At 32.0% G+C, this 8,401-nt stretch overlaps 1 pseudogene; it reads left to right on the top strand.

Annotated features, from left to right (window-relative positions):
- The first annotated feature begins 420 nt into the window (after window positions 1-420).
- On the top strand, window positions 421-520 carry LOC122115647 (annotated as a pseudogene).
- Window positions 521-8,401: the final 7,881 nt, after the last annotated feature.

Genomic DNA, 8,401 nt, shown 5'->3' on the forward strand with positions numbered 1-8,401 from the left:
ACATGGAAGAAGGGTAAAGGGTCAGGTAGACATTTAGGCTAGTAAGACCTCATTTGGGAAACTTTAAGCTGCAGAAGTAGCTCTTAAGCAAAGCTTACTTTGAATCCATTAGCTCCACAAAGCTAACTCAGTTCATAAATATGTACTTGAAAAGTCATCACATTTGGACCTAGTTATAAAGGCTTCAAATTATGATCAGGTTTAAAATGAAAGAGACTTAAAATAGTCATTGACAAAAAATTGCAAGTCTGAGCAATCTATGGAACAATATAAATTTTTCCACTATACACAGAATTTTAGGGAAATAAGATCAATACCATTGTTAGGAACAATAAGGTTTCCTTGTTACAAATAGACAACCAAGGATGTATGCCTGTATAAAGATTGCATCATTAACTACTTAAATTTACAGGATACTATATGCTTCAGCAGCAAATCTACCCAAATTACAGCAATTCAGAGATTAACATGGCACTTGTATAAGGATGATATAAAAATTTGTGAATTGTTCCATATTTTTCATTCTTCAGATGCAAGAAATGAAAAGTAGTTATTAAAAAGTTGATTACAAAGATACAAGTGTAACAATACATGTAATTCATGGAATTAAAAGTTAGTTTGACATCAGTGTATAAGACCTTTACCTTAGAAAGGCCTCTATATTGTATAACCTTTACAAAACTTTTGAAATTAGATAACATTGTCATTTTATCCCAAAGAAATATAACAATATAAGGACCTAGGAAAAAAGAAATCTTAAACAGTTTCTATATGGAATGCAATCCGAAAGGACACATTTTTTTAATGAACCTATATATTATAAATCAATGTAAAATTGAAAGTATTATATCTAGGAGAGAATGAAATAGATTATGGACATTATACAAACAGAATACAGACTATTTCAAAATATACTTTTTTCAGATAAGTACCAGAAATATCTTAGGTTTCTGTACTACTCATTTCAACAGATAAATTAAAATTATTTCTGATTAAAAAAATCACAAACTATGCAAAAATCATTATAGAGTTGTACAAACTACTCAAAGACATTTTTATTTCAAAGTCAGGCAATTTTCTTGGAAGAATACCATAAATTTCATAAATTTTTACAATAAGATATTGCTGTTACTTTGTATTGTGAAAATATTTTGGAAGGACACAATGGATGGAATAGCATTTTTGAAATTTAAGAAACTTAACCAAACCATTACGACTTAAGACAAGAATTTGTACAACCTCCACAACTTCAAAGAGGTAGTGATACATATTATCCTTTTGGCAATATCAAATGCAGTGTCTTCCAAGTTGTTCTTCAGAAATGATTTGATGAAATGTTTCAATAGAAGGAGATCCAGCATATTTTTGCTCCCTCTATTCCTAGAAGCAAGTTGCCAGGGGGTCAAGAGGCCTTTAGTTTGGGCAATGATATCTGCATCATGATGAAGTAAGAAAGAAACCACTCTGGTATTATTCCACGTATAAGCACTGGGCAGGTGTGTAAAGCTATTCACAGTTATTGCATGAATATCTGTCTTCAGCCAACAACTGATTGACAATGTCTAAGTGTCCACTGTAGGCTTCCCAATGAAGAGAAGTATACTCATCATCACCCCTAGTATTCACACGAGTGGTCTTTTTGGAAAGTAGTCTCTTCACTGTACTAAGTTGATTATTTTCGGCAGCCCAAAGAAGAAATTTGCGTGGATCGTTCTCCAAATTTTTTTCTTGCAAATGATACCATTCTTCACCTTTTTATCTTGTTCCTTGTCTTCATCAGAATTGCCTAACCAGTGACTTTGAGTATCAGTGGGAATGAGGTGTCCATGTATTTCTCCAATAATTCATGTTGGTTGAACTGGTAAGAAAAATCTGATGAATTTTCTGTATGTTTTTTTCACCATGATTTATTTTCTCTTTTTCCATTTTTGCTAGTCTAAATTATTCTACCTGGATAGTAGGGATTGATAGAGAGCAGAGAAAGATTTTCCTCTGTACTCAAAGGTACAGAATGAAAATGAGGACCAGTGGTATCTTCATGTGCAGCTTATTCTAGGAATGAGAAAATATGAAATAATGCCTTCTATGTAAATGATTTGGGAAATGGCAGAGCAGAAAGTTGCAATCATGCAACTAATAATATAAAAGCAAAATATATTAGGATAATTATGGAGCAATCATATTATCTATGAGAACCATGAAAGAGAGAGAGGAAGAGAGAGACAGATGTGCAGTGACCTAGCTAGCCAAAAAACCCATGCCTCTGATCAATTTATGGAGGAAACAATTTTATTTTTAAAAAAGAGATGGAAATACAATTTATATATTTATTTGAAATTAGTAAATATATTTTAGTACCTTAAATAAAGAGACATAGCTTTGACCAAATTACAGACAAGAATCTAAATCCTTGATCTGACAAATCAGTTGAATCATACTTTTCCTGTACAATGAAAGAATGGGTCCATTCTAGGAAAGCAGCTAGAGAAGGCAGGTCGATTATATCTGTGACAAAACTTTTTGGGAAATGGTATCAAGGATAACTTACTGGTGATCCACTTGCTCTGCAAGTGTGATTATTAACTATTGCTTGCTGATTCTAAACTATTGCTTTAATAATTATATTCTCCAAGAAAAAAAGTGAAATTTAATTGATAGAAAAGTACTACTAATACATTTTGACTTCTCATTAAGTACCTTCAATCATCAAAATCACAAGAAGAAAATAGACAGGCCGACTTTTTTAGATGAAAACTAGTGTCTTTAAAAAAACAAGGAATTTAAGTAGACCTGCAAATGACTTCTAATTTATTACTGCATTATACTTGTTTCTAATGTTGAGTAAGAATAAATAATAGATGTATTAGACAGCTCTTAAAGCTCATATGTTCAATACTGAGTTCTCTTATATTATATCATGGTATTTTTTGTTTATGGCCTTAAGAAATTTACTACCATGAATTTCTGACAGGACAATATCATCACTGTACATCTTGCTTCTATACTCTGTTTTAAATTAGTATCTAAGTATGTGCATTAGACAACTATAGAGGAAAAAGTAGAAGTCACACTGGTGGCTTATGTCTTTAATCCTAGCTAATCAGAAAGATGAAATCTGAGGATTGTGGTTTGAAACCCGACCAAGCAAAAAAATAGTCCATTAGATTCTGATTTGAAATTAACCAGCAAAAGCTAGAAATGGAGCTGTGGTACAAGAAGTAAAATGCTAGCCTTGAGAAAACTAAAACAAAAAAATTACAAATTTTGGGACAGAGGCAGGCCCTAAGTTCAAGCCTTAGGTTTAGCACCAAACAAATGAATTAATTAAATACAATAAATTAATTGGTCACATGTGGAGAGGCAAGTAAAATGAAATACGCATGGTGACTAGATTGTGTATTATTTTGTAATAAGAAAAATTATCATTTGTCCTAATCACTAATATTTTATTTGAGCTCTTTTATACAATAAACTCTGAATTTAGCATTCATGTATATGTGTGTGTTCATGTGCGCCCATGTGTGTATGTGTATATGTGTGCGTGTGCTGTTGGAATGTTGCTTGCCAGTGTGGACAAGTTGAGGCTGAAAAGACCTAACTGTGTTGCAATGTTTTTATTTATCAGTGTTCTGTCATGTCAATTCAGTGGAACCACCCTCTGTACATTGTATTTGTCAAATAATATCATGATCATAATCAAATTGTTTACAACATTAAGTTAGCTAAAAGTGATCACTTTCAGCTCTTATTATATGTTAGTAAGAAGATACAGATATAATAATAAGGTAGTAAGTTATTTCTGTAAGATGATGATCCGTACAAAATATGTATTTAACCTCTTAAATTGATAATACGATTAAGATATACTCATGGAGTGAGTTTGACCTACTTGACCAAACAGGCATTACTACTCTCTGGTTCTTCCTGTGAAACACAAGATGGATGAAAATAACTTTCTTTGTAAGATCATATCTATTCTCACTAAGATAATAAAAACCGTATTTATTAGGTTTAGATATCTCATCATATTGACTGAAAATCAGTATTGTGGATATGCTTGTTACATAAAACATTCAAAAACAAACAAACAAAAAGTACGTGTCACCTCCAGATTGTGGATGCATTTGAAGTTGTTTTTTACATGCAAATTTATTTTTACTAATGGTTCTTTTGTGAGAGTAACTATCACAACTTTAACAACTAAGGCTTTTCGAAAATCTTTTCCAATATAAATAACATCCCAGAGCGAGTGTTGCAATTTCTGAAAACCCTTTGAGTATTTTATTATTATTTTAGTTCATTGACTATACAGGTAAAGACATTTCTGAAATAAGTATTGTTAAAATCCGAAACTGTAAATGGGTATACAGGCTTTTTTTTTTTTTGCATCATTTTATGAAAAGCCAGTTCTTATGAAACTAAATAAAATAGAATAAAAGAATGCAAGTGAATTGGGTAAGCTAATTCTTAGTATAACTTTGTTTTCTATTAACACAGTCCTTTGAATGTAGATGATCCAGTTAAATTATTTCCTTTGTGTCACTGCGCTTCAGTTATTTTTAGAATCTTTGTAGTGATAAGAGTAAATTTGTAATATAAATAAAGGTCTTTAAAAATGATTAGGATTAATCTTGTGTTTTATGTCCTACTCCCAAGAAAATGAGTTATATCCAAGTTTTAATAGTTTCAATAGTATCAAAAGGAATTTAAAAAAATGCAATAGTATTGGTGTCTTTTTAAAGCAATTCTATTCACAAGTTGGAGAGTCTTTAATTCATGCTTAGGTCTTGGTGTCTATGATTTTTAACTGATCGTTCCTAACATTAATGATAGGTCAGACTGCATTTTTGGGTATATGAAAGGAAAAATATTTATCTGAGGTCAAAGGTGATTTGTATATCAGTCTTGCTTTAATAGCATTTTAAAGTAGTACATTTCTCTCAAAATGTTGGGTATAAAAAGCAATCAAAATACTTCTAATGGTAATCAATTTAGGTGAGCTACAATGTGGAAATGATTGGTCCACAAGAACTGCAGTCTGTTTCCATCAGGAATTGGGCAGGTCATTCTTTCAGTAAGAGTGTTTTAAAAAGAGATGTGTTCCCCAGGCATTGCAGTGTTGAGTCATGGGATAGAATATGATTTCTAGCATTTTGAGTTAGAAATCAAGAATGTTATAGTTTAGAAGTTTCTTTTACCAGGGAGGTATAAATTGATTATGGCCTTGGAATTTTCATATTACAAAATAAAGTGAAATATTGTTAGAGTCTACACAATAATTCTGGGAAATTTTCTGAGAATTAGTAGACTAAGTGCTGGTATTTTAGTCATAAAATAGAATGAAGTTATTTGATACAATGGTAGATGGGCCTCAGGCTAACACTTACCATGTGTGCAATGCTGTACTAGTAATTCCAACTCTGAAGACCTCAATATCATTATCTGAGAATTAAAAATGGAAATAGTTCCACTTTATGGAATTATTGTGAGGATTAAATTAGATACCATAAGTAAAGTACTTGGAAAAACAATCCATCAGCATATGGCACATTCTATTTGTTATTTTATCATGTGATCAATTCTAACACTTTTACTGTGAGTTTATATTGTGTATCTTTATGATGTGCAATGTGATACATTGATATTCATTGTGTTGGTCACTTTTCTGTCACTGTGAGGAAAATAACTGCAAAGAAAATTTCTGAGGAGGAAACTCTTATATTGACTCAAGGTTTAAGAGAACACAGTTTAAGATCAGATGTCTCCATTGTTTTTAATTATATTTTTATTATCTTAACTAGTTGTACAAAGGAATTTCCATTTAACAATCATTTTCTTAAGTACAATGAATCTTTACATAATTTTCCCACACCCTTCCAAAACTCACTCTACTTAAATTTTTTCTAGTTTCCACTACTTGTATTGAATATTATGCCTTCACTCTCTTCCTCCATAACTATCTTTATTCCTTCCCTTTGAATTCCACTCACATCTTCCAAGTGACAGTTTCCTAGTTTTTATTTTGTTGGATTAAAAGTTCACTTTTATAAGAAATTACACCTTTGAAACACTCTTCTGAAAATAGCATGCTTTGGTTAATATTGTTGTGTAAACTTGTATAAAGTTCTAGCTTTCAAATATGCAACAGAACATGGGTCCTTTTTGTGTCTGGCTCTGACTTAGTCTAGTTAACATATTTTTAGATCTAGTTTTTCCTTGCAAGTAATGTAACAGTCTTCATAATGGATAGGTACAATCCAATTGTGTATATATGCCACACTTTCTCCAACTAGCCCTCCGCCAAAGGGCATCTTGGGTGTTTCCATAACTTGGCTACGGTGAATAGTGCAGCAGTGAATATGGTTGTGAAAGTGATGTTACTGTAACTTTTTGGAAGAATTCATCATTATCTTTCTGGGAGCAATCCTCTAGCCAGTTTTCCAGAATAAGCACATCCCTCCCTCATCTCCATCACAACATATTGCAAGTCGTCAAAAACACACTACCCACTACAGGTCTCAATAAGCTAAAACCACACCGTGCCCATATACTTTCAATACATTTTTTTTTCATAATTGTACATATAATTTAGTGAGAACTTTCTATATACTTTCCTAATGTGGGAATGAGGGACATGACAATAGAGTAAAAGTAAGAAATATGCAATTTAATTAGCTATTATCATATTTAAAATCTTTTCCAGCTCTAACTCTGAGCCTCACTTACTATTATTTTAATCTTTATTTGATTACTTCATCTATCCCCTGAATTATAACAGGTGAGTTAAATACAAAGGCAAAACGTGTGATTTGATTTTGACACTCATGTGTGCACAATATGGGCCACTAGGTGGATAGGAATTAATAGCTATTATCCATTTTGTTAAAGTAGAGATGGTTTTCCCAAACTGATTCTAACAATTCATATTCCATTCAACAACAGGAAACGTGTGACAATTCCTTTTGTTTTACTTCTCATTAACTTTTGTTTCCATTTTATTTTATAATGAAGGATGATTTCATAAATCTACTGTAGATAAAAAAATGTTAAAATATTTCTATCCATGTGCAGTGATATATATAAATATATACACATATATATTACACAGGTTATATAAAGATAATTATAACTTCTGTAACTGTACAATTTACTAAATTATTAAAAACATGGATGGCTCATGCCTGGAATTCTGGTTACTTTGGAGGCTGAGACCTGACGATCATAGTTTGAAGCCATCCTGGCCAGGAAAGTCCATGAGCCTCTTATCACCAAACAACCAAGAGAAAATCATAGTTGGAACTGTGGCTCAAAGTAGTAGAGTGGTAGCCTTGGGAGAAAAATCTCAGGGACATCACCCAGGCTCTTAGTTCAAGAACTACAATCTACCCCCAAAAATCTATTAAATTTATACCTGTGTAATACAGTATTTCCATCCTCCAAAGGCACATCCATGCTCATTTGCAAGGTAACTCTGCTTTGTCTGAAGTACCACAAAACATTATCATTAAGTAGAAAGCATTGCAAAGTGGGTTAATTGTATCTCTCTCATGGATTTTTCTTCACTCAAATATTCAAATGTTACAATTATTCCAATTATTTAAAATCATAGCTTTTTTCTTTAATACCCATAATATTAGAGTTTGTATTGATTGTCTTGCACCCCCTAAATATGTGTTGCTACACTTTGTCATGTCCCCAGTCCTAAATTACCATGATTATTTTTCAGATACTTTTGTATGATCTTGGGCTCAGTCCACATTATATTATTCTTCTTGGAATTTAGAATAACAGGTGCATGGCATTGTGTACAGATCTTTCTGTCTAGTCTGGGATTTAGCCACTATCCTCACAGCAGTAGACTCCCATGTAGTCAGGATTTTCATAAGCTTGACATAGGTGATTTTTTCAAATCTTTGCATTTCCTGCAGGTTCTTGAGTACTGAATTGATTTGTGTTTTCTTGGGTTGTTTTGTTTCATTTGAATGTATGTTATGAATTGTTCCTCAATTTTCCTTTTGTTTCTTTCGATCAAGTTCTTACCTAGAGTGCTGAGAAAAAAATTCTTCTTTCTCAAGATAGTCTAGGGGAACATTATTTATTCAAAAGCAATTTCAGTAATATTTAAACACCTTCATATCTATGAGTGGTATACAAATGGTAAGTGATGACAAATGTCTTTTTATTTCCACAGTAATCTTTGGCATACACAGACAGATCATGAAATATATGAAGATAATAAAACTACAGATGTTTGCCAGGAGGAGAAAAACCTATTTTTAATTGTTTTACAGAGGCTTCCCTTCTAGTGAAAGAAATATGCTTCTTGATTCAGAATTTCATAAAATTATATTGCTGGGAGGAACCTAAACAATCATCTAATACTACAGAATTGAGGGAGATG

Source organism: Dipodomys spectabilis, unplaced genomic scaffold, assembly GCF_019054845.1.
Source record: "Dipodomys spectabilis isolate Male_0828 unplaced genomic scaffold, ASM1905484v1 ptg000123l, whole genome shotgun sequence".
NCBI classification, from domain to species: Eukaryota; Metazoa; Chordata; class Mammalia; order Rodentia; family Heteromyidae; genus Dipodomys; species Dipodomys spectabilis.